Source organism: Apodemus sylvaticus, chromosome 11, assembly GCF_947179515.1.
Source record: "Apodemus sylvaticus chromosome 11, mApoSyl1.1, whole genome shotgun sequence".
Classification (NCBI taxonomy): Eukaryota; Metazoa; Chordata; class Mammalia; order Rodentia; family Muridae; genus Apodemus; species Apodemus sylvaticus.
Window position 1 is genome coordinate 88,467,398 of NC_067482.1, and position 27,569 is coordinate 88,494,966.

Below are 27,569 nucleotides of genomic sequence, written 5' to 3' on the forward strand. Positions count from 1 at the left end.
ACCTACAAGTCAAATTTTTTTTAAATTTTTTTCCTCGATATAATTTATTTACATTTCAAATGATTTCCCCTTTTCTAGCCTCCCACTTCCCCATTCTGGTTTTGCCGAATACTGCTTTACTGAGTCTTTCCAGAACCAGGGGCCACTCCTCCTTTCTTCTTGTACCTCATTTGATGTGTGGATTATGTTTTGGGTATTCCAGTTTTCTAGGTTAATATCCACTTATTAGTGAGTGCATACCATGATTCACCTTTTGAGTCTGGATTACCTCACTTAGTATGATGTTCTCTAGGTCCATCCATTTGCCTAAGAATTTCATGAATTCATTGTTTCTAATGTCTGAATAGTACTCCATTGTGTAGATATACCACATTTTTTGCATCCACTCTTCTGTTGAGGGATACCTGGGTTCTTTCCAGCATCTGGCAATTATAAATAGGGCTGCTATGAACATAGTAGAGCATGTATCCTTATTGCATGGTGGGGAATCCTCTGGGTATATGCCCAGGAGTGGTATAGCACGATCTTCTGGAAGTGAGGTGCCCAGTTTTCGGAGGAACAGCCAGACTGATTTCCAGAGTGGTTGTACCAATTTGCAACCCCACCAGCAGTGGAGGAGTGTTCCTCTTTCTTCACACCCTCTCCAACACCTGCTGTCTCCTGAATTTTTAATCTTAGCCATTCTGACTGGTGTAAGGTGAAATCTCAGGGTTGTTTTGATTTGCATTTCCCTAATGACTAATGAAGTTGAGCATTTTTTAAGATGCTTCTCTGCCATCCGAAGTTCTTCAGGTGAGAATTCTTTGTTTAACTCTGTACCCCATTTTTTAATAGGGTCCTACAAGCCAAATTTAAGAACACATGACAAAATGTTAAGCTGTTTTACTAAGGGAACATGATGTTTTATTATATCTACATGAGGTAATATTTTCATCAGGGATTTTCCTATCTGACTTCTAGATTTTGCAATAATCTGACTGATATGTGATTATTTATGATCATCAAAATATACTTTTAATACCAAGTTAATTCTAAGAAATGAAATGACCTATCCTGAGAGTTCTGTATTACACACTGCAAATATGCTTTTATAAACAGAATATCTATCTCCACTCCCTTCAACTTTTCCCATATATTCTTCTACTCCTTAAATTGATGGTCTTTTTACTTTATTATTGTGACATATATATATATATATATATATATATAAACCTCGTGCGTATAACTTCCTTACTTCCTTGTCATTTCTAGGAGACAAAATTTCACAGCAAACTTTTAGAACAAAAATGCATTTAAACCTTATTCTTATGAATTTGAAGCTCATGTAGCTCAAGAAAATCATGTCCAGGCCAGCTACACACATACACACACACACACACACACACACACACACACACACACACACACATTCACACACACCAATGGTTGTTTGATCCATTTTAAGAACTTATCATATGACAAATATACAACTACTAAATGTACATTGTATCATATAGCTATTAATCATAAGTATATACCTACATAGTTACACAAATTTGTCTATACAGCACAACACATTTGAATACACTTTCATTCTTTGGTTTCCATCAGTAGATTTACTCTAAAGTTATATGGAATCTTTGAAAACTTCTTTTAAAGAACCTGTGTCTACAGTGATATCATGCTATGGCAAGTGCTCTAATTTCTTGATACTCTGTTAAAAATTGTGGAAAAAGAAATTAGCAACTAAATCTCCATATTTAAATAGCTGTACAAAACTAATTACTGAGGAGAAATACTACTGTCTCTACCAAATCCGTCCAGCCGAATAAGGGAGATGACACGGGAGACTCTTCTCGACACAGTTTATTCAGGAAAGTTACTTCAGGAAGCCCCCAGTCTTAGCCAGTTGCCCCAGTTATATATCCTAGCCTGTACCAATCAGTGACCGCCACCTGGAGGCTCGTGATAGGATCAAGATGATGGCCCGGGAGTGGCCTGATATGACGTCAAAGGGCACATGCGCACTTCTCAGGGGGGAACATGGGGGAGCGTTGCTGAGTCATGTGACTTGGCAACCAGCCCAGGCGCCATTTTAGACTGGCCACTGTGCCGGCACCCACATACTACAAAAAGAAATATGCTAAAATTGATCCCCCAGAAAGCATATAAATACCTTCTATCCTTGAATAACAGTAGTTTCAGTGGCACACAAAGGTGATTGTCCTGTGAAACAGTTCCAAAGACTCAGTCTGTGGGATATGTGTGTCAGTGCATTATCAACATGGTTAACTGAATTCTTTAGTAATATCACAAAGAGAGCAGGTAGGGTCTGTGACTTTGCAATTTCCTAGTAACACACTCAACAGAGAAACATATAGGTAATAAACCTGATGGGAATAAAAATTTCTATGAAAAGAAAAAATTGAGTTTATCCATGAAAACATTAGGACTAACTTTTTTGCATATTTCATTAAGAAATAACCTTGAATAGAAAAATGTCTTCTGTTTGGTGCATTTTCTCTAGACTTTACCAGTTTTTTATACACCTCTTATGAAAATTATATTCCTATGCACCACAGATGTGTCCACAGAACTTTTAACATTTTCAAATCAAGAAGATCTGGGGAATTCTACTGAAAACACACACACACACACACACACACACACACACACACACACACAATCCTTATAATATCAGTATCTTGTTTATGAGTTGGTATTTGGGATCCCTTTAGGTAAAGAGCTGAGAAATCCATGTATTTTTTTGAACTAGTTAAAATAACACTATCAATAATAGCATGTAAAAGCAGAGAGCATGGATGACATTTATTAGAAGGGCAAAGTGGATCATAAATAAAGGACAATGGATCATAAAGAATAACATGAGTTGTATGTAAGTGATATAGTAGGGAATTAGTGTGGAAATATTTAAAGTAATGGGAACACAGATGGAAGAAACCTTGTAATTCACTATTTCCCTAATCCTCAGGACCATAAGGTTTCCACAGTACCTAATAAAGAATCAAGAAAGTAGAAAACTTACTATAGATAGTTTTATATCAGTATAGACAAAGGTTCTGTAAAAGAAGGATTTCAAGATTTCACATACCATTAGGCTTCATTGGTGATACTCCTCAGAATTTGTATTTCCTGAGAAGGAATAGGACGAAATGCACATTTGCTCCATTAATAAAGCAAAGAGCTGTATTACGGTTGACCTCTTTCTATAAAAACAAGCTTCAAAGAATGCATGTGAAATTGAGCTTAATTACAAAGTCAGTATTTCTGTTTTGAATTTGGATTATGAATATTAGCTCTACTAAAACTATCAAGAAAATTTTCATGAAGAATTCTGATAAACTATCTTCTTTTGATATGTGTATGTATAAAATTATCATTATTATAAATGAATGACATTTATAACTTTAAAATTAAATAATACTCTTATAAATATAAAATGAGAAGAAAACAATGGCACATATAGTGTCAAACAGCAGTAACATTTAAGGTAAATTACATAGGGACATGAATTTAAGAACCAAATTCAATCATAATTTGATTCTAACATTCTTTTCTCTCTCTCTCTCTTTTTTTTTATTCCATAGATTTTCTTCTGCTTGGATTCACTCACCATACATAGCACCTATTTAATTGAGAACTCCATGGAATTATCTAATTGAATGTCTTAATAATAAATTTGGCTGTTGGATGATAAGGATGGTAATTAAGCACGCAGTGACATGCCTGAAACATCAAGGCAAGCAAAGAAACCCATTACAATGCATGGGTCAAGAAAGAATGGTGGGCATATAAAGTTATAGTCTATACTTTATCTCAGACACTTCTGTGTCCCTCTAAGAGTACCCTAGAGATTGAAAAATGCTCAGTAACTTTTTCTTTTTCTTTTTTTGTTGTTATTTTCTTGAAGAGAAGGAATTACTTAACTTTAGTATTCTTGAGCTTTCATCTTTATACTTCCATGGTACAATATCACTGATTTCAAATCCACACAGTGCAATTGGCTGAGAAGACGTTGTCTAGCCATTTGTCAGTTGCTTCTGTGACTTTTCCCTTAGCATCTTAACATTTGCTGCATCCAAATAAACAGATGGCTTTTGTTCTTTCAAAAGAAATAGCAGTGTCAACATCACACTCATTTCATGATGGAAAATCTTTGCCATCATAGTTTTCACATGAAAGATATATTTGCTACTTCTCAAATGTCAAGTCTAATATAAAGGGGATAAAAATGATACATTTCTTTGCAGCTACCAACCCTTTAAGGTTATGACAGGATGTGACATAGCTATTTATCATGATAAAGTAAGCAGTTTTACTGGTGTCTTGAAATTTTTTTTAACATTTTCAAGTTCTGTATATAGTCTTAAATTATTTGAAATGATACCAACTTTGGTTGCATGGATCCTGTCAGGCCTTGTGTATAATCAATTAAACTGTCACTACTGATCCATCAAATATTAATTATTCTACTGTAACTCTCACATATTTATGAATTGAATTTCTATTAGGGATATCTATTACTCTGATTTCATATTTTTAAGGAGAAAATAAAATCTAGCTTTCAAAATAGTGCAATAATAATCTACTAGGGAATCCACAATCATATTCATAATTTTTTCTCAGTGTAGTTATTAAAACCTTTGCTTATCCATACAAATCTAATTTATATAAAACTTGATGCCATTTTTTAGATAGGTGAAAGAAAATCAGCTGAGTACCCAATAGCTAAGGAATAAAATGAGACAGCTGATAGAAAGGGATCTTTAGGAAAGTTCATGCTATACTGTATTTTTAAATTTTTATTATTATTATTTTCTATTTTCTATATGCTTTGTTTATATTCCAAATGATTTTCCCTTTCCCGGTTCCCCCTTCCCCATAAGTCCCATAAGCCCTCTTCCCTCTGTCTGTTCTCCAATCAATCCCCTCTTACTTCTCTGTCTTGGTAATCCCCTACAATTCTGCATCAAGCCTTTCCAGTACCAGAGACCTCTCCTTCCTTCTTCTTGGGAATGATTTAATATGTGAATTGTGTCTTGGATAGTCAGAGGGTTAATATCCATTTATCAGTAACTGCATTTCATGTGTGTTCTTTTGTGATTGTGTTACCTTATCACTCAGGATGATATTTTACAGATCAGACCATTTACCTAACAATTTCATGAATGCATTGTTTTAAATGCTGAGTAGTATTCCATTGTGTAAATATGCCACAGTTTCTGCATCCATTCTTCCACTCAGGGATATTTGGATTCTTTCCAGCTTCTGGCTATTATAAATAAGGCTGCTATGAACATAGTGGAGCATGTGTCCTTATTGCATGCAGTATATGCCCAGGAGTGGTATTGTGGGGTCCTCCAGACATGTCATGCCCAGTTTCCTGAGGAACCGCCAGACTGATTTTCAGAGAGGTTGTACTAACTTGCAATCCCACCAGCAGTAAAGGAGTATTCCTCTTTTTCCACATCCATACCAACACCTGCTGTTTCCTGAGTTTTTAATCTTAGCCATTTTGACTGGTGTGAGTTGAAATCTCAGGTTTGTTTTGATTTGCATTTCCCTAATGACTAATGATGCTGAACATTTCTTAAAGTGCTCCTCAGCCATTCAATATTCATCAGATGAAAATTCTTTCTTTAGCTGTGTACCCCATTTTAATAGGGTTATTTGGCTCTCTGGAGTCTAACTTCTTGAGTTCTTTGTATATATTGGATATTAGCCCTCTGTCGGATTTAGGGTTGGTGAAGATCTTTTCTCAATTTGTTGGTTGATTTTTTTATCCTTTTGACAGTGCCCTTTGCCGTACAGAAACTTTGTAATTTTATGAGGTCCCATTTGTCAGTTCTTGATCTTAGAGCATAAGCTATTGGTGTTCTGTTCAGGAAATTTTCCCCTGTGCCCATGTGCTCAAGGGTCTTCCCCAGTTTCTTTTCTGTTAGTTTCAGTGTGTCTGGTTTTATGTGGAGGTCCTTGATCCAGTTGGAGTTGAGCTTAGTGCTACTATATAAGAATGGATCAATTTGCATTATTCTGCATGCTGACCTCCAGTTGAGCCAGCACAATTTGTTGAAATGACTATCTTTTTTCCATTGGATGGTTTCAGCTCCTTTGTCAAACATCAAGTGACCATAGGTGTGTGGGTTCACTTCTGGGTGTTCAATCTTATTCCATTGATCCACCTGCGTGTAACTGTACCAATACCATGCAGTTTTTAACACTATTGCTCTGTAGTGCTGCCTGAGGTCTGGGATACTGATTCCCCAGAAGTTCTTTTACTATTGAGAATAGTTTTAGCTATCCTGGGTTTTTTGCTATTCAAGATGAAGTTGAAAATTGCTCTTTCTAACTCTATGAAGAACTGAGTTGGGATTTTGATGGAGATTGCATTGAATCTGTATATTGGTTTTGGTAGGATGGCCATTTTTACTATATTAATCCCGATAATTGATGAGCATGGAAGATTTTTTTCCATTTTCTGAGGTCCTCTTCGATTTCCTTCTTCAGAGACCTGAAGTTCTTATCACACATGTCTTTCACTTGTTTGGTTAGAATCACCCTAAGGTACTTTATATTGTTGTGGCCATTGTGAAGGGTATCATTTCCCTAATTTCTATCTCAACCTGCCTATCCTTTGAGTATAGGAATGCTACTGATTTGCTTGAGCTGATATTATAACCTGCCACTGAAGTTGTTTATCAGCTATAGGAGTTCTCTGGTGGAGTTTTTTTGGGTCACGTGAGTATACTACCATATAATCTGCAAATAGTGATAATTTGACTTTTTCCTTTCCAATTTGTATCCCTTTGACCTCCTTATGTTGTCGAATTGCTCTAGCTAGAACATCAAGTACTATATTGAAAAGATATTGAGGGGGTGGCAACCTTGTCTAGTCACTGATTTTAGTGGGATTGCTTGAAGTTTCTCTCCATTTAGTTTGATATTGTCTACCAGTTTGCTGTATATTGATTTTACTATGTTTAGGTATGGGCCTTGAATTTCTGTTCTTTCCAAGACTTTTATCATAAAATTATACTGAATTTTCCAAATGCTTTTTCAGCATCTAATGAGAAGACCATGTGTTTTTTTTTATTTGAGTTTTTTTATGTAGGGGAATGCATGGATAGATTTCCATATATTGAACCATCCCTACATCCCTGGGTTGAAGCCTACTTGAACCTGAGTAGTCATTCTAATATCAGGTAAAGTGACTTTCAACCTAATGTCATCAAAAGAGACTCTGAAAGACACTTCTTACTGGTCAAAGGAAAAATCCACAAAGAAGAACTCTCTATTCTGAACATCTATGCTCCAAATGCAAGGGCACCCTCATTCATAAAAGAAACTTTACTAAAAGCTCAAAGCACACATGGCACCTAACACAATAATTGTGGGTGACTTCAACACTCCACTCTCCTCAATGGACAGATCAGGAAAACAGAAACTAAACACAGACACAGTGATACTAATTGAAGCTTTGTACCAATTGGATTTAACATATACATATATATAAACATTTCATCCTAAAGCAAAAGAATATACTTTTTTCTCAGCACCTCATGGTACCTTCTCCAAAATCGACCATATAATTGGTTAAAAGTCAGAACTCAACAAATACAAGATGATCCAACTAACCCCTTGCCTCCTATCAGATCACTATGGAATAAGGATAGTTTTCAATAGCAACAAAAACAACAGAAATCTCTCATACACATGGAGGCTGAACAATACTCTACTCAATGGTACCTTTGCCCAAAGACTAAATAAAGAAAGAAATCACAGACTTTTTAGAATTTAATGAAAAATAAGGTTCAAAATACCCAAATATATGGGGACACAATAAAAGCAGTGCTAAGAGGAAATCTCATAGCCCTGAGTGCCTCAAAAAGAAAATGGAGAGAGCATACACTATCAGCTTAAAAGCACACCTGAAAGCCCTGGAACAAAAAGAAGCTAATTCACCCAGGAGGAGTAGAAGACAGGAAATCATCAAACTCAGGGTCTAAATCAATCAAGTAGAAACAAAGAGAACCATACAAAGACTCAACAAAACCAGGAGCTGGTTCTTTGACAAAATCAACAAGATAGATAAACCCTTAGCCAGACTAATCAAAGGGCACAGAGATAGTATCCAAATTAACAAAATTAGAAATGAAAATGGAAATATAGGAACAGAAACTGAGGAAATATTAAAAAAATCATCAGTTCATACTACAAAAGCCTATACTCAATACAACTGGAAAATATGGAGGAAATGGGCAATTTCCTAGACAGATATGAAATACTAAAATTACATCAGGATCAAATAGATAATTTAAACAGTCCTATAACCCCTAAAGGAATAGAAAGGATCATAGAAAGTCTCTCAACCAAAAATAAATAAGTAAATAAGTAAGTAAGTAAGTAAGTAAATAAATAAATAAATACCCGGACCAGATTGTTTTAGTGCAGAATTCTTTCAGACGTTTAAAGAAGACCTAACACCAAATTATTCCACAAAATAGAAACAGAAGGAACACTACCCAACTCGTTCTATGAAGCTATACTGTATTTTAATTTTTCTATTTGTTTCTATCCTAGGAATTACTTTATAAAGTGAAGACATAAATAATTGTTAGCAATTTTGAGTAATTTTCAACTTTTACAGCATTTCTACATTTAAAAATAACAAATATCGCTCTCATAATATGGCAAAGCCATTTCCAAGTGATAAAAATATTTATGTTTTGAATTCTATGCTACTGCCACCTAAAAGAACTTTAACATGTTCACAAATTGTTTCAAATAATAAAGAATTATTCACACATGTATTCTTTTGTGTGTAACTTTTAACCAGTATATCAAATATAGCCTTGCTTAAGTTTTAATAAAAAATGTATTTCTGTCCATTGTTCCTGGGAGTCAGCATTATATCAACGCATTCTCCTTTTGTCCTGCCCAGTGTCTCTCATGTTTTAGCAAGAATAGCCAGATGTGGTTCATGAAAAAACACAAAACAAAAACAAAACTTATAATGTACAAGCCAGTTTGGTCTGTATATAATATAATAAAGTATAAATGGCCACTAGACCCATCTCTGCCAGCAGCAACATCTGTGACCTAGTTGTGACCTAGGATGGCTCTCACTTGTGCTTTCATGTTGGAGTCTACACCGAAGAGCCTGTTTGCACAGAAGTGAAATTTTGGTCCTTAGAAAGTGATTTAAAAAAGAATTTTGGTCTAGCTTACTAGTCTCAAACCTATACACATTCATGTGTGTGTTTGATTTTTCATAATACAGGTCTTTTGTACACAAATGAGGTTAAACATAAATGATACTGTGTTTCAATTTTAACCAAGAACACTACTATTGCTATGGATAATTCAGGGTGTATCTAGAGCCCTGCAGCCATCAGCTATTCCCAGAACATATGTGGCTTTGTTTATCTCATTGAGGATCCAGGGAAAACTGCTTCTCTGTCATAATAAGTTAGATGGAAGAAAGTATTACACATCTCAGGGAAGCATAGTGAGAATTACTGGGAGCCAGGCATGGACTAGTTCTGTGTTGCAACTGACATTATGTGGATGGGAAATAGATCCCAAAGGATCATATTGCTTTGGTGTAAATAGGTTCCTAATAAACATGGCACAGCTTCGTGAGTAATAGCAGTGACAGAGAGAGGTGTGAAATCAGACAAAAAGGATTCTGGAACAGATGATAAAGTAACAGTTCTTGGAAACAATGAGGGATCATCAATGTGTTATAGAGAAAGATACTTAAGTAACATTTCCATATTCATTATTTAAATCCTTTTAATAAAGATTTATTTATTTATGTATTTATTTCATTATGGATGGTTGTGAGCCACCATGTGGTTGGTGGGATTTGAGCTGAGTACCTCTAGAAGAGCACTCAGTGCTCTTAACAGCGGGGCCATCTCTTACTTAAATCTTAATGAATATATACTACATTAGCTATGGACCTGTTTGGTATTGGTATGCACACAGGCAGGAAGATCAATGGAATAAAATTGAAGACCCAGAAAAAAACCCACACATGTACAGTCACTTGATATTTGACAAAGGAGCTAAAAAAAAAAAATCCAGTGGAAAAAAGACAGCATTTTTAACAAATGGTGCTGGATCAACTGGAGGTCTGGATGCAGAATAATGCAAATTGATCTATTCTTATCTCCTTGTACAAAGCTCAAGTCCAAGTGAATCAAAGATTTACACATAAAATCAGACACTCTGAAGCTTATAGAGGGGAAAGTGGGGGACAAACCTTGAGCACATGGGCACAGGGGAAATTTTTCTGAACAGAACACCAATGGCTTATGCTCTAAGAACAAGAATTGACAAATGGGACCTCATAAAACTGCAAAGCTTCTGTAAGGCAAAGGATATAGTCAATAGGACAAAATGGCAACCAACAAATTGGGAAAAGATCTTTACTAACCCTACATCTGATAGAGGACTAATATCCAATGTGTACAAAGAACTCAAGAAGTTGGTCTCCAGAGAATTAAATAACCCTATTAAAAAATGGGGTTCAGAACTAAACAGGGAATTCTCAACTGAGGAAACTCAAATGGCTCTAAAACTCTAAAGAAATGTTCAGCATCCTTAGTTGTCAGGGGAATGCAAATCAAAACAACACTGAGATTCTACCTTACACCAGTCAGAATAGCTAAGTTGAAAAACTCAGAGGACAGCAGATGCTGGAGAGGATGTGGGGAAAGAGGAACACTTCTCCATTGTTGGTGGGATTGCAAGCTTGTACAACCACTCTGGAAATCAGTTTGGCAATTCCTCCAAAAATTAGACATAGTACTACCTGTGGACCCAGCTATACCACTCCTGGGCATATACCCAGAAAGTGCTCTTACATGTAATAAGGACACATGCTCCACTATGTTCATAGCTGCCTTATTTATAATAGCCAGAAGCTGAAAAGATGCCAGATGTCCCTCAATAGAGGAATGGATACAGAAACTGTGGTATATATACACAATGTAGTACTATTCAGCTATTAAAAACAATGAATTCATGAAATTCTTAGGCAAATGGATGGAACTAGAAAGTGTCATCCTGAGCGAGGTGTCCCAGTCACAAAAGAATGCACATGGTATGCACTCACTAATAAGCAGATGCTAGTTCAAAAGCTCAAAATAAACAAGATGCAATTCACCCAGCACAGGAAGCGCCAGAAGAATGACTTAAGTGAGGGAGCTATGGTTCCTCTGAGAAACTGAACAAAATGCTCACAGGAGCAATAAGGGAGGCAATGTGTGGAACAGAGTCTGAAGTAAAGGCCACCCAGCGAGTGCCCTACCTGGGGACTCATCCTAAATAGTCAGCAAACCCTGACACTACAATGAGAAGCATGTACCAAAAGGAGCATGCCATGGCTGTCTCCAGAAAGGCCCTGCCAGAGTCTTACGAATTCAGAAGCAGAAACTAGCAACCAAGCTTGGACTGAGTTTGGGGTCCCCAACGGAGGATCTGGAGGGTTGTCCAGAGGAGCTGAAGGGGTATATAGCCCCATGGGAAAAACAATGACTTCAGACATCCAGACACCCCAAGACTCCCAGGGACTGAATCATCAACCAAGGGGTATACATGACTCCAGCCAAAAATGTGGCAGAGGAATACCTTTTTGGGCATCAGTAGGAGGAGTGATCTTTGGTCAGGTAAAGGCTCAATAGAGGCCACAACAAAGGGAAACAGATGGGGGGAAGTTGGGGGGAGGTGGGACTGTGTTGGGTAGAGGGGCATATACATGGAGGCAGGGGGAAGGAAGAGGGGTAGGGAATCATTGGGGAGGGGGGCTTTTGGGAGGGGGAAATTGGGAAAGGTTTTACCATTGGCAATGTAAATGAAGAAGATACTCAATAAAAAAAAAGAAAGAAAAAAAAAGTAAAAAGCTGTTGGGAATGTAAGTGTGATCACCCTAGAGCTGTGTTATAAGATAATGGGGTGAATTCTTCAGAGACTGTGGGTGGCCTAGGGTGCTAGTGACAGAAAAGCTTAGATACCTCTCATATTCCTCAGGTACTTTGTACTTAAAGAAGTACTGTAGGTAGAAGACAAATGGGCTAGATTTAACCAATGAAACCACAGGAGCAGTTCAAGTACTGAATCATCAGTAAGCGAGTGTAGTGGTTTGTGTATGCTTGTCCCAGGGAATGGCACTTTTAAGAGGTGTGACCGTGTTGGAGTAGGTGTGGCCTTGTTGAAGTCAGTGTTTCACTATGGAGATGGGCTTTGAGAAACATTACTTCTAGCTACCTGGAAGTCAGTCTTCTAACAGCCTTCAGATGAAGATGAAGAACCTCAACTCCTCCTGCAACATTTCTGCCTGGAAACTGCCATGCTTTTGTATTGACTGTAATGGACTGAACGTCTGAACATGTAAGCCAGTTCCAATTAAATTTGTCCTTATACAGACTTCTTGAAGTCCTAGCTAGAGCAATTAGACAACATAAGGAAGTCAAAGGGATACAAATTGGAAAGGAAGAAGTCAAACTATCACTTTTTGCAGATGATATGATAGTATATTTAAGTGACCCTAAAAACTCTACTAGAGAACTCCTACAGCTGATAAACAAATTCAGCAAAGTGGCTGGCTACAAAATCAATGCAAGCAAATCAGTAGCATTTATATATTCAAAGGATGAGCAGACTGAGAAAGAAATTAGGGAAATGACTCCCTTCACAATAGCTACAAAAAGCATAAAGTATCTTGGGGTGACTCTAACCAAACAAGTGAAAGACCTATATGACAAGAACTTCAGATCTCTTAAGAAGGAAATCGAAGAAGATCTCAGAAAATGGAAAAATCTTCCATGCTTGTGGATTCGCAGGATTAATATAGTTAAAATGGCCATCTTGCCAAAGGCAATCTACAGATTCAATGTTATCCCCATAAAAATCCCAACCCAGTTCTTCATAGTGCTAGAAAGAGCAATTCTCAAATTCATCTGGAATAACAAAAAGCCCAGGATAGCTAAAACTATTCTCAACAGTAAAAGAACTTCAGGGGGATTCAGTATCCCAGACTTTAAACTTTACTACAGAGCAATGGTGATAAAAACTGCATGGTATTGGTACAAGGTCAGGCAAGCAGATCAATGGAATAGGATTGAAGACCCAGAAATGAACCAACACACCTACGGTCACTTGATCTTCCACAAAGGAGCTGAAAGCATCCAGTGGAAAAAAGATAGTCTTTTCAACAAATGGTGCTGGTTCAATTGGAGGTCAGCATGTAGAAGAATGCGAATCGATCCATTCTTATCTTCTTGTACTAAGCTCAATTCCAAATGGATCAAGGACCTCCACATAAAACCTGACACACTGAAACTAATAGAAAAGAAACTGGGGAAGACCTTTGAGGACATGGGGGACATGGGCACAGGGGAAAAGTTCCCGAATAGAACACCAATTGCTTACGCTCTAAGATCAAGAATTGACAAATGGGCCCTCATAAAACTACAAAGTTTCTGTAAGGCAAAGGACACCGTCAAAAGGACAAAATGTCAACCAACAGATTGGGAAAGGATCTTCACCAACCCTAAATCTGACAGAGGGCTAATATCTAATATATACAAAGAACTCAAGAAGGTAGAACCCAGAGAACCAAATAACCCCATTAAAAAGTGTACGGTGCTAAACAAAGAATTTTTACATGAAGAACTTTGGAGAGCTGAGAAACACCTTAAGAAATGTTCAAGATCATTAATCATTGTGGAAATGCAAATCAAAACAACCCTGAGATTTCACCTCACACCAGTCAGAATGGCTAAGGTCAAAAACTCAGGAGACAGCAGGTGTTAGCAAGGATGTGGAGAAAGAGGAATACTCCTCCACTGCTGGTGGGATTGCAAGATGGCGCAACCACTTTGGAAATCAGTTTGTCAGTTCCTCAGAAAACTGGGCATGATACTTCCTGAGGACCCTGTTATACCACTCCTGGGTATATACCCAGAGGATTCTTCAGTATGCAATAAGGACACATGCTCCACTATGTTCATAGCAGCCCTATTTGTAGTAGCCAGAAGCTGGAAAGAACCCAGGTGTCCTTCAACTGAGAAATGGATACAAAAAATATAGTATATTTACACAATGGAGTACTATTCAGCCATTAGAAACAATGAATTCATGAAATTCTTAGACAAATGGATGGAGCTGGAGAACATCATACTAAGTGAGGTAACCCAGTCTCAAAAGATCAATAATGGTATGCACTCACTGATAAGTATATATTAGTCTAGAAACTTTGAATACCCAGGACCTAATCCACATATTAAATGATGTCCAAAAAGAATGGAGGAGTGGCCCCTGGTACTGGAAAGACTCAGTGCAAGAGTATAGGGGAATTCCAGAACAGGAAAGCAGGAAGGGGTAGATGGAGGAACAGGGGGAGGGAAGAGGGCTTATGGGACTTGCGGGGAGTGGGGACCCAGAAAAGGGGAAATCATTGAAATGTAAATAAAAATATATCAATTAAAAAAAGAATAGAGAAAAGGGAAAAAACAGAAAGTATTGCACATCTCTTCTTCCTACTCTCTGGATCTGGAGAAAAAAATTGTTCTCAGTAGTAGCATGGGCTTACCAACCCAGCACATATTCTAAATACTTAAAGATTTATGAAAGAGCCATCTATTAGTAACAACAATAAAATAGAGAAAAATAGCATAACAGCAAAAACTAGTGATCACATTGTATAAATTATCTTCCCATAAGTTGGAGGAGGCATTTTTAGTTTTCTTAATTCTGAGACCTCTAAGACTGAGCAATTTTATTTCCAAGAGAATAATAATAATTAGTTAATTGCCTGAAGAGTTGTGATACTTATATATACAATAAATTATTTAATATACACATTGTGTGTAAGTGGTTGTATAACTACTTCAAAAGAATCAATAACAGAGACATTGTTAATCCCCACTCTAGCTCAAAAGACTAATGTCCGGGAGGACGCTTCCCTTCATATCAGTCCAAGTGGTGTTATTCATAGCAAACACAGTGGTCAGCAATTGGGCAGTGGGGCACTGGCTGGAGACTAACTAGTCTTTCTTTTTATTCTTTTCGGTACTTCTCCTATATCACTGACTTTTGTTGTAATGACGTTTTCTCTTCTTTGTTCTTTGTTCCTGTGTTTAACCTGTAGGAAGTTGTTATGATTTTATATTTCAAACATCTTATAAAGATAAAATTGTTAATAGGCAGCCTTGTTCAATTATACCTTCTAAAATCTGTGATTCATTTCTGTTTTTCTTTATCAAAAAATAGATTAGATTCCTACGTGATTTTTTAACTGTTTCCCCACTCCAAATCCTTGCAAGCTTCTCCACATTCCTCCTCCCATGCAAATCCACACCCTGCCAGTCTCTCCATAGAAAACAAATGGGCACCTAAAAAATAATAATAAAATGAATAAAACATAGCAAAATGAGAATTAGCAAATAAGAATATAACAAAGCAAACAAACAATATAAGGAGACAAAGAAAGAGCACGAGGAACAAGTATTTAGCAATTCATCAAAATTCTGGCAAAATTCTGAGCTAACCCATCAGCACTAGGGTTTATGAGGCATTGGAGACATTTGATTATTGCTTCTATTTCACTATGGTTTATAGCTCTGCCTCAATTATTTATTCAATCTAGATTTAATTTTGCAGGAAATATGCATGAGGAAAATTGTTGTTTCTTTTAGATTTTCCAATTTGGTAACTATAGGAATTTAAAATATGTCTCATCTCTGAATTTCCTTTGTATCAATTGTTATGTCCCCTTTTATCCCTAACATTGTTTATCTGCATTTTGGAAGACTTTTGCTTGACTGTTTGAATAGACACAACATTTTCTTTTTTTTTTTTCAATTTATTGATATATTTATTTACATTTCAAATGATGTCCCCTTTTCTAGACACCCACTCCCTGAAAGTCCCATCAGCTCCCTTCCCTCCCCTGTTTTCCCACCCACCCCTTCCCACTTCCCTGTTCTGGTTTTGCCCTATACTGCTTCACTGAGTCTTTCCAGAACAAGGGGTCACTCTCCATTCTTCTTGTACCTCATTTGATGTGTGGATTATGTTTTGGGTATTCCAGTTTTCTAGGTTAACACCCACTTATTAGTGAGTGCATATCATTATACATCCTTTTAAAGAGAGATCAGAAAAAAGACTAGTGAAAGAAAAGACAGAAAAATTAAATTCTAGAATGGAGGCACTATTAAAGAGATTAGAGAATTCTTTACATCAGAACAAAGAATCTTCACAATAATCCAATCTAGAATCTAAAATGACAGCAAAAATGTTATATCACATGAGAAAATTTCATAATAGCTTGAGAAATTAGAATGGCAACCCAAAGAGTTACAAGATACTGGGTTATAAATACAGATCATCTTAGAGCAATGCCTCTATTTGATGGGTGGTTAATGAAGATTTTTCCCTCACCTCTAAGTTGCTGATTTGTCCTATTGGCTGTGTAGTTTGCCTTGCAGAAGCTTTTCAGTTTCATGAGGTTCCATTTATCAATTCTTGATCTTAGAACCTGAGCCATCAGCATTCTGCTAAGGAAAATTTGACTCCCGTACCAATGAGTTTGAGGCTCTTTCCCAGTCTCTCTTCTGTTAGATTCAGTGTACCTGGTTTCATGTTGAATTCCTGGATCCATCTGGATTTGAGCTTTGTGCAATGTGACAAATATGGATTCATTTTCATTTCTCTACATACAGACTGCCAGTTAGACCAGCACCATTTACTGAAGATGCTTTCCTTTTTTTTTTTCTATTCTATATTTTTGGCTATTTTTGTCAAAGATCATGTGTCCATAAATGTGTTGGTTAATTTTTGTGTCTTTAATTCTATTCCATTGATCAACCTGTCTGTCTGTACCTGCATGTACCAACACCATGCAGTTTCTATCACTATTGCTCTGTAGTACAGTTTGATGTCAATATGATAACTGCCCCAGAAGTTCTTTTATTTTTAAGAAGTGTTTTCACTATCCTGGGTTTTTTATTTTTTCATATGAAATTGAGAATTGAGGGTGACCCTATAGGAAGACCAGCAGATGCAATTAACCCACACCCTTGAGATCTCTCAGACATTGATCCACAAATCAGGCAGTATACACGAGCTGTTACAAGGCCCCTAACATATATAGCAGAGAACTGCCAGGTCTGCTCTTAGTGCGAGAAGACACACCTAACCCTGGAGATACTTGAGGCCCCAGAAAGAATGGAGGCCTCACCAGGGTTGGGGGTGGGCAGAAGGAGATCATCCTCTTGGAGATGGCTAGGGGTCTGTGCAGAATAGGATGAACAGCTGTGTGACAAGGAAATGTATGATGGGGGACCAGAAGGGGGACAATGGCTGGACTGTAAAAATAAGAAAGCAATTTTAAAAAGGGAGATCCTTAACAGAGAGATGTAACAAAAATCCATAGAGATAGATTATATGGTGCTTTATTAATTTTAAATATTTTGAAAGCTAGTGAGTAAAAAAATGACAGCTGCTGAGAGGCATAAGATTATGGAAAAAACTACTAAACTAAATCAGGCTGTTTATATTAAGGATGTTTTAACTTCAGAATGAAAGGAATTAAATGTGTTATGTTGGGGAGAGGTTTGGTCTTTGTTTCAACAGGAGAAGAGAAGCCATGGATTCCATCCAAATTAATAAAAATGGGATTTGAGCAGGCAACACACACTAAAGATCTTGGTTACAAACTGAAAGAAATAAATCAAGAAGACCAACAAAAGAGATAACATGAATTGCTGATCCTTTTACATGGGAAGAGTTCCAATGATTTCTGAGACATAAAAAGGTCTCCAGCCAGGACTTCAACTAAGCATAGCCAAATGAATATTGTTGGCTAAAGAATACATAGGACTTATCATGGCATTCTTTCAAATAGCATGGAAAAATTGATATTAAAGTTCAGTTGTAGAGTCCAAACTAATATATTAAAAAGAAACCTGCTCAAACCAAGAGCAGAGAATCATTAGCTGATTGTACATACAACACAGTCCATACATATGATAATGCAGAAATATATATTACCTGTGAAAGTTTCTATGTTTATAGACACCAACGAATGAAAAACATCCCTTAAATGATTACTTTGAAGGTGCTGAAAAGGATTCTGAGATGCTGAGACATATTTATTCCAGCACCCTACTTGATCCTATCTCAGATTACTTCAATGAAGCTTTCTCAAAGTAAATAAATAAATAAATAAATAAACTGCATCCAAGACAATTTCAAAACAACTAGCTAGATCATCTAGCACCACAAACTGACATAACCAGAACTATATTTAATCCTTGCTCTTTCACAGGACAGAGACCGGGCAATAAAGGTTGCAGGCAGTTTTCTTAAGACTGGCCAGTATCCCACTTTTCTTTGGGCCCCTAAAGAAAATGATGCCTCCAGAGAGAAGGAAGCAATTTTAAGAGAACAATGCTCCCATTCCCAAGAGGTGGGGTGGATGAAATTGGTGATTCATTGAATGATGGATGTTTGTTATTGGTTATGGAGGGTGAGTGGAAAGTTGTTAATAGACTTGCTCAGGGAGGAAACAAAATAAGGGAATAGTTACAGGGATTTCATTTTCTCTTTCTTTTTTTCTATCATTCTTTCCTATCTAGTGTCAAAGGGAGGAGATCAGAGAGAGAGGATCAAAAGAAAAAGATGGGATATAGAAATAAAAGGCTTGAAAGGTAGATTATTAAATCTTCTTTTAGACCAAAGAACATCAACAAGCCAAATATTTTATATTTGGTATGAACTTTGCATAGTGATGCAAATTTAAGGTATGTGTGTGTGTGTGTGTGTTTGTGTGTGTGTGTTTCAATTCTTTTTTTTATATATTTTTTTATTTACATTTCAAATGATTTCCCCTTTTCTGGGTCCCCACTCCCCTCAAGTCCCATAAGCCCTCTTCCTTCCTCCTGTTCTTCCATCCACCCCTTCCCACTTCCCTGTTCTGGAATTCCCCTATACTCTTGCACTGAGTCTTTCCAGAACCAGGGGCCACTCCTCCATTCTTTTTGGACATCATTTAATTTGTGGATTATGTCCTGGGTATTCAAAATTTCTAGGCTAATATCCTCTTATCAATGAGTGCATACCATGATTGATCTTTTGAGACTGGGTTACCTCACTTAGTATGATGTTCTCCAGCTCCATCCATTTTTCTAAGAATTTCATTAATTCATTGTTTCTAATGGCTGAATAGTACTCCATTGTGTAAATATACCACATTTTTTGTATCCATTCCTCCATTGAAGGACACCTAGGTTCTTTCCAGCTTCTGGCTACTACAAATAGGGCTGCTATGAACATAGTGGAGCATGTGTCCTTATTGCATGTTGAAGAATCCTCTGGGTATATGCCCAGAAGTGGTATAACAGGGTCCTCAGGAAGTGTCATGCCCAGTTTTCTGAGGAACCGCCAGACTGATTTCCAAAGTGGTTGCACCATCTTGCAATCCCACCAGCAGTGGAGGAGTGTTCCTCTTTCTCCACATCCTTGCCAACACCTGCTGTCTCCTCAGTTTTTGACCTTAGCCATTCTGGCTGGTGTGAGGTGAAATTTCAGGGTTGTTTTGATTTGCATTTCCCTAATGATTAATGATGTTGAACATTTCTTAAGGTGTTTCTCAGCTCTCCGAAGTTCTTCATGTGAAAATTCTTTGTTTAGCTCCATACCCCACTTTTTAATGGGGTTATTTGGTTCTCTGGATTCTACTTTCTTGAGTTCTTTGTATATATTAGATATTAGCTCTCTTGGATTTAGGGTTGGTGAAAATTCTTTCCCAGTCTGTTGGCTTATGTTTTGTCCTTTTGACAGTTTCCTTTGCCTTACAGAAACATTGTAGCTTTATGAGGTCCCATTTGTCAATTCTTGATCATAAGATACTGGTGTTCTATTCAGGAACTTTTCCCATGTGCCCATGTCCTCGATTCTTTATTAAGGTGTTGTACCTATATAATTTTTAAAATATGCAATGTTAACACCTAATCCACTTGAAACCTGCTATTACAAACTATTGAGGGATAATTTAAAAATGAAAGTTGGTAGCTAATCTAACTTATGGCCATGTTAGAAATTAATATAGTTAATTACAGAAGTATGCCTTTTTAGGTTGAAGAGATAATAAATAGCTATAAACTAGCAATGTTGCCTATTCAGATGTGCTACAGACAGATATATGGTCTTTAAAAATACCAAAAAGAGCTACAGAATATGGCATTTAAAGTTGTTTTATTAACATAAGATTTTCCATAATAGTGAAACATGTCTGCTCCTGGAAGCAAGCCCATACTACTTCAAAGATGATGAGCACTGAAAAAACCTTAATATGGAGTTTGCTTCTATATGGCAAACTAGCTACTGGGCATGAAACTGTCCTTGCTTCAACATCAGGCAGCATCTCTCCAAACTGAACTAATGGGATACAGGGAAGTCACCTACTGGACTTTGGAAGGACAATGTAGGCAAGTCCTTTATAATTCCTGCTTTATAAAAAAGAAAAAAATATCAGATATTCTATGCCGAGAAGGCCAAATATGATGCTCTGACAACACAGTAACTGCCCAGGTAGATAGGAACCTCTCTCATGTCTATAATTTTGGAAGCTGCTTGTTCTGCCATTCCTATTTGCTATTGGTAATATTTCTTTCTCAGATCTGTGATGGGGTTGCAGATTAGAAATTAAACTCAAATTATATAAGATTCATGAAAATGGCTTAACAACTAAGATATACTCTTAAGTTTATGAATGCACTTTATGATAGAAAATAATTTTGAAGCCAGGTGGTGGTGGTGCACACATGTAATCCCAGTACTCTTGGAGTCAGAGACAGATGGATTTCTGAGTTCAAGGCCACCCTTGTCTAGAGAGTAAGTTCCACGATGGCCAGGGTTACACAGAAAAACTCTGTATGAAAAAAACAAATCAAAAAAACCAAACCAAAAAAAAAAAAAAAAAAAAAACAAGAAAAAGAAAGAATAAAAGAAAGTAATTTTGGTATAGAATTTTGAGCCCACCAAGAGAGGATAGAAAATAGATCATTTTATTCAAAGTTGCTAAATGCATTTGGAGCCAATATGGTGAATATAATTTTTACCTGATAGTTTTCAAAATTATTCTTATTGTATATCAGGTATATATCGTATATACTGTGTAGAGCATCACCTGTTAATAAAAATTGGATGGCCTATTCTAAAAATGCAGGAAATGGAAGGTGGATGTTCTGGTAGAGAGATTGGATCTCTGGGAAATTATCAGGCTATCAAAAATTTGGCTCACACTTGGAGAAGATGGACATATGAACCTCAGAAGAAGCTAGGCTAGCCATGTAGCAGAACTCAGTTTAGAATAAATGAGTAAGCAAATTAGGAGATAGTCAGAAAAAAGTCAAAGTTTATGATTTAGGCATTTATTCATAAATAATTGTGCATATGGATACTATTTGGAAATTGGGGTGAGAGTAGAAAATCCTGAGGCTGCACCTAAAAAGTTTGGGTATGCTGTGTTTTCATTTTCACTTAATTCAAAAGTATTTTTAATTTCCTTCCTAATTTTTCTCTTGACCCCATTTTTTTTTTAGACATGAATTGTTTACTTTCCTTGAGTTTGCAAGCTTTCTGCTCTATTTGTTGTTGATACCCATATTTATTCTGTGATAGTCAGATATAATACAAGTTATTTCAATGTTCTTATATTTTAGACATGCTTTGTGTCCAATTAAATATGTGATTCATTTTGGAGAAAGTTTCATAGGGTGCTAAGAAGAGGATGCATTCTTTTGGGTTTTGGTTAAGTATTCTGTTCATATTTGTTAGGTTCATTTGGTTTATGGCATCAGTTAGCTCTAACATTTCTAATTATTTCTTCTTTTTCCTAGATGACTTGTCTATTAGCAAAAGTGGGTTAGTGAGGTTGTCTACTGCCTTATTCACTGTTCTATTGCTATGAAGAGACACATGACCAATATAAAATTTCCTTATGAAAATAAAACATTTAATTGTAGGCTTGGTAACAATTTTTGAGGCTTAGTACATTATTATCATGGCTGGTAGCATGACAGCATGTAGAAAGATATGGTGCAAAGATGGATGCTGGGAGATTTGCATCCTAATTCACAGGTGCAGAGATGGGGGGAGACCAAGAAGGAGAGGGGGAGAGGGAGACAAAAAGGGAAAGGGAGAGGGAGGGGAGTGGGAGGGAAAGGGGGAGATGGAGAGGGAGGGGGAGGGAAAGGGAGAGGGGGAGAGAGGGAGAGGGAGAGGGGGAGAGAGCGAGAGAGAGAGCGCGCGCGCGCGCGCGAGAGAGAGAGAGAGAGAGAGAGAGAGAGAGAGAGAGAGAGAGAGAGACTGAGCTTTGCACAGGTGTTGGAAACCTCAAAACCCACCCTTATTGACACACTTCCTTCAACAAGGCCATACGGCCAAATCCTTGAAATCCTACCAAATAGTTCCACTCTCTGGTGACTATACACTCAAATATACACGAGTTTACCATTACCATTCTACCATTCTTCTTCTTATGACCATACTCATTATCACTCTTTGATGGTCAGTATGAGATATAAGCTCTGTAAGTGTATGTTTTATGAACCTGTTTGCTCTTGAGTTTGGTGCATAGATGTTTGGTGCATAGATGTTTAGAACTGTGGTATCTTCTTGGTGAATTTTTCCTTTTATGATAGTGGAATATCCTTCCCTATCTCTTCTTGTTAGCTTTGGTTTGATGTTTATTCTGTCATATATTTAAACTGCTAAAACTTCTTGCTTCTTGAGACATTTACATAGACTCTCTTTTTCATTCTTTTATTACAAGATGCTTCTAACAGAAAGATTGGTCCCCTTTTCAAATCCATATTTTAGTTTATGTTTTTATATTGGGGAATTGAGACTATTAATATTTAGAGTTACCAATTACCTCTGTTGATTTCCAATTGTTATGGGGAATATTAAAAACAGATGGTGTACCCAACATGCTGGCTGGGCATGAATCCACTAGAAATTTGCGATTATTAGCCTGAGAGTTAGAGCTTTGTTTTATTTTATTTTTTAATTTTGTTAAGTGAGTAATTGAGTAGTGCCAAAAATGAGCCATGTGACTCAAGGGCAGGGAAATGTAACAAAGCAAACACTAGCAATGCTGAGGATCTCTACTGTGGGAAATTACAGGCTGCTCTGTGTTAGGAGAAGATTGGAATTTGCTTACCTCTTAGAACAGAGGATTTAAACTATGAATTTAACATTAGGTTATTTGCCTTTAGGATAGATTTGTATACAGATTTTCTCCAAATCTCTTGATGAATTTCACCCGTGGTTGGGAAGTAGGATAAGGAAGGATAGGATAGGTTGGGAACTAGTATAGGAGTCACCAACTCCAAGTAAGATAGATGGTGTAACAGGATGGTTGCTCTGGGCAGAGAGCCAAACAGAAAGATAATATAGCTTGTTTACCTAGCCAGAGGAAGCTTATATTCTTTCTTTCTAATGTAGTCTCTCATGGGATATTGGGTGTCTTTTCCTACTTGGCTAGATAAAAAAGCCCAAGTAGAGGCTCTTATAATATTTTATTTTACTTCATTTGTTTTAGATTGCTTTAATTTGAACAAGAATTGGTAATATTAGTCACTAACTCCAGAGCAGAGAGTGCAGTGATAACCATTGCCTGCTTTGAACAGTATTAATAAAATATTTCCTTGGCTTTAGGCAGAGAGCCAAATGGAAAGAAAATATAGTTTGTTTTCTAAGCCAGAGGAAACTCATGTTCTGTCTAACATGGTCTCTTACAGGAATATTGGGCGTCATTTTCCTATTTGGCTAGATAGATAAAGTTTAAGTAGAAGCTCTTACAATATAGTAATTTATTTCATTTGTTTTGGGTTGTTCTGATTTTCAAAATGGGTGCGATTTTGAAGTGTGGTTATATTATTTCTCTGGGAGAGAGATCTAAATAAAAGGTTTTTCTGATTATTGGCTATAGGATATGCTTATTTGGGAAAAGGGTTTTGTCTTTTTGTTTTTGTTTTAATTTTCATAGCAAATGTTATAAGCACATGCTAGAAAAATATTTGATGTTCCATTTTATACACTTACATATATTATGGATAAGTTTTGATCCTGAAAATTCACATTAATTTGAATTGAGAAAATTAAAAATTATTTAAAGTTGCATCACTATTTAAAGTCAGCTATCATCATAAATTATGAATAATTTAGAACAAGACGATTACTTTCTTATTTATGTGTAAAATTATAGCGTTACTATACATTGGATTTTGAAATAAAGTTAGCTCAGCTAATCAATTTCTATTTTTTTATGTCTGTGTGTGTTGATTCTTTTTCTTAAATATTTTTATTTTCTATATTCTTTGTTTACATTCCAAATGATTTCCCCTTTCCCGGATCCCCCCTCCCCATATGTCCCAAAAACCTTCTTCTCTCCATCCCTTCTCCAATCACGTTCCTCCTTTTTCTCTGTCCTTATATTCCCTTCCAATGCTAGATCAATCCTTTCCAGGATCAGGACCCTCTCCATACTTCTTCATGGGAGTCATTTGTTATGCAATTTGTGCCTTGGGTATTCAGGGCTTCTGGGCTAATTACTATCCACTTATCAGAGATTGCATTCCATGTGTATTCTTTTGTGATTGGGTTACCTCACTTAGGATTATATTTTCTAGATCAAACCATTTGCCTAAAAATTTTGTGAATTCATTGTTTCTAATTGTTGAGTAGTATTCCATTGTGTAAATATACCACATTTTCTGTATCCATTCCTCCTTTGAGGGGCACCTGGGTTCTTTCCAGCTTCTGGTTATTATAAATAAGGCTGCTATGAACATAATGGAGCATGTGTCTTTATTGCATGCTGGGGAATCCTTTGGGTATATGCCCAGGAGAGGTATAGCAGGGTCCTCTGGAAGTCTCATGTCCAGTTTTCTGAGGAACCTCCAGACTGATTTCCACAGTGGTTGTACCATCTTGCAGCACCACCAGCAGTGGAGGAGTGTTCCTCTTTCTCCACATCCTAGCCAACACCTGCTGTCTCCTGAGTTTTTGACCTTAGCCATTCTGACTGCAGTAAGGTGAAATCTCAGGGTTGTTTTGATCTGCATTTCCCTAATGACTAATGATGTTGAGCACTTCTTAAGGTGCCTCTCGGCCATCCGAATTTCTTCAGGTGAAAATTCTTTGTTAAGATTTGTACCCCAATTTTTAATAGGGTTATTTGGTTCCCTGGGGTCTAACTTCTTGAGTTCTTTGTATATATTGGATATTAACCCTCTATCAGATGTGGGGTTGGTGAATAGCCTTTCCCAATTAGATGGTTGCCGTTTTGTCCTTTTAACAGTGTCCTTTGAGTTACAGAAACTTTGTAATTTTATAAGGTCCCATTTGTCAATTCTTGAACTTAAAGCATAAGCTATTGGTGATCTGTTCAGGAACTTTTCCCCTGTGCCCATGTCCTCAAGGGTCTTCCCCAGTTTCTTTTCTATTAGTTTCAGTGTGTCTGGTTTTACATGGAGGTCCTTGATCCACTTGGAGTGAAGTTTAGTACATGGAGATAAGAATGGATCAATTCGCATTCTTCTGTATGCTGACCTCCAATTGATCCAGCACCATTTGTTGAAAGGGCTATCTTTTTTCCACTGGAATTTTTGGCTCCTTTGTCGAAGATCAAGTGACCATAGGTGTGTGGATTCAATTCTGGATCTTCAATTTTATTCCATTGGTACACTTGTCTGTCACTGTGCCAATACCATGCAGTTTTTATCACTATTGTTCTGTAGTATTGTTGAAGTCAAGGATACTGATTCCCCCAGAATTTCTTTTGTTGTTGAGAATAGTTTTAGCTATCCTGGGTTTCTTGTTATTCCAGATGAATTTGAGAATTGCTTTTTCTAACTCTGTGAAGAACTGAGTTGGGATTTTGATGGGGATTGCATTGAATCTGTAGATTGCTTTTGGCAAGATGGCCATTTTAACTATATTAATCCTGCCAATCCACGAACATAGCAGACTTTTCCATTTTCTGAGGTCTTCTTCGATTCCCTTCTTCAGAGACCTGAAGTTCTTGTCATATAGATCTTTCACTTGTTTGGTTAGAGTCACACCCAGATACTTTATATTGTTTGTGGCTATTTTGAATGGGGTCGTTTCCCTAACTTCTTTCTCAGCCTGCTTATCCTTTGAGTATAGGAAGGCAACTGATTTGCTTTTGTTGATTTTATAACCAGCCACTTTGCTAAAGTTATCAGCTGTAGGAGTTCTCTGGTGGAGGTTTTCAGGTCACTTAGGTAGACTATCATGTCATCTACAGATAGTGATAATTTGACTTCTTCCTTTCCAATTTGTATCCTCTTGACCTCCTTATGTTGTCTAATTGCTCTAGCTAGAACTTCAGGTACTATATTGAAAAGATATGGAGAGAGAGGACAGCCTTGTCTGGTCCCTGATTTTAGTGGGAATGCTTCAAGTTTCTCTCCATTTAGTTTGATGTTGGCTACCTGTTTGCTGTATATTGCTTTAATGATGTTTAGGTATGGGCCTTGAATTCCTGTTCTTTCCATCCATCCTTAGCATGAAAGGATGCTGGATTTTGTCAAATGCTTTTTCTGCGTCTAATGAGATGATCATATGGTTTTTTTCTTTGAGTTTGTATATGTAGTGGATAGCATTGATGGATTTCCTTATATTGAACCATCCCTGCATCCCTGGGATGAAGCCTACTTGATCATGGTGGATGATTGTTTTGATGTGTTCTTGGATTTGGTTGGCAAGAATTTTATTAAGCATTTTTGCATCAATATTCATAAGAGAATTTGGCCTGAAGTTCTCTTTCTTTGTTGGATTTTTGTGTGGTTTTGGTATCAGCGTAATTGTGGCATCATAGAACGAGTTGGATAGAGTTCCTTCTGTTTCTATTTTGTGGAATAGTTTGAAGAGTATTGGTGTTAGGTCTTCTATGAAGGTCTGATAGAACTCTGCACTGAAGCCATCTGGTCCTGTGCTTTTTTTTTTTTTTTTTTTTTTGTTGGGAGACCCTTTTTATTTCTTCAGGTGTTATGGGACTGTTTAGTGGATCTATTTGATCCTGATTTAGTTTTGGTGGCAGATATCTGTCTATGAAACTGTCCATTTCCTCCAGATTCTCCAGTTGTGTTGAGTATAGGCTTTTGTAGTAGGATCTAATGATTTTTTGAATTTCCTCTGTTTCTGTTGTTATATCTCCCTTTTCAATTCTAAGTTTGTTAATCTGGATACTGTCTCTGTGCCCTTTGGTTAGTCTGGCTAAGGGTTTATCTAACTTGTTGATTTTCTCGAAGAACCAGCTCCTGGTTTTGTTGATTCTTTGTATGTTTCTCTTTGTTTCTACTTGATTGATTTGGGCCCTGAGTTTGATGATTTCCTGCCTTATACTCCTCCTGGGTGAAGTAGTTTCTTTTTGTTCCAGGGCTTTCAGGTGTGTCATAAGCTGGTAGTGTATGCTTTCTCCATTTTCGTTTTGGAGGCACTCAGGGCTATGAGTTTTCCTCTTAGCA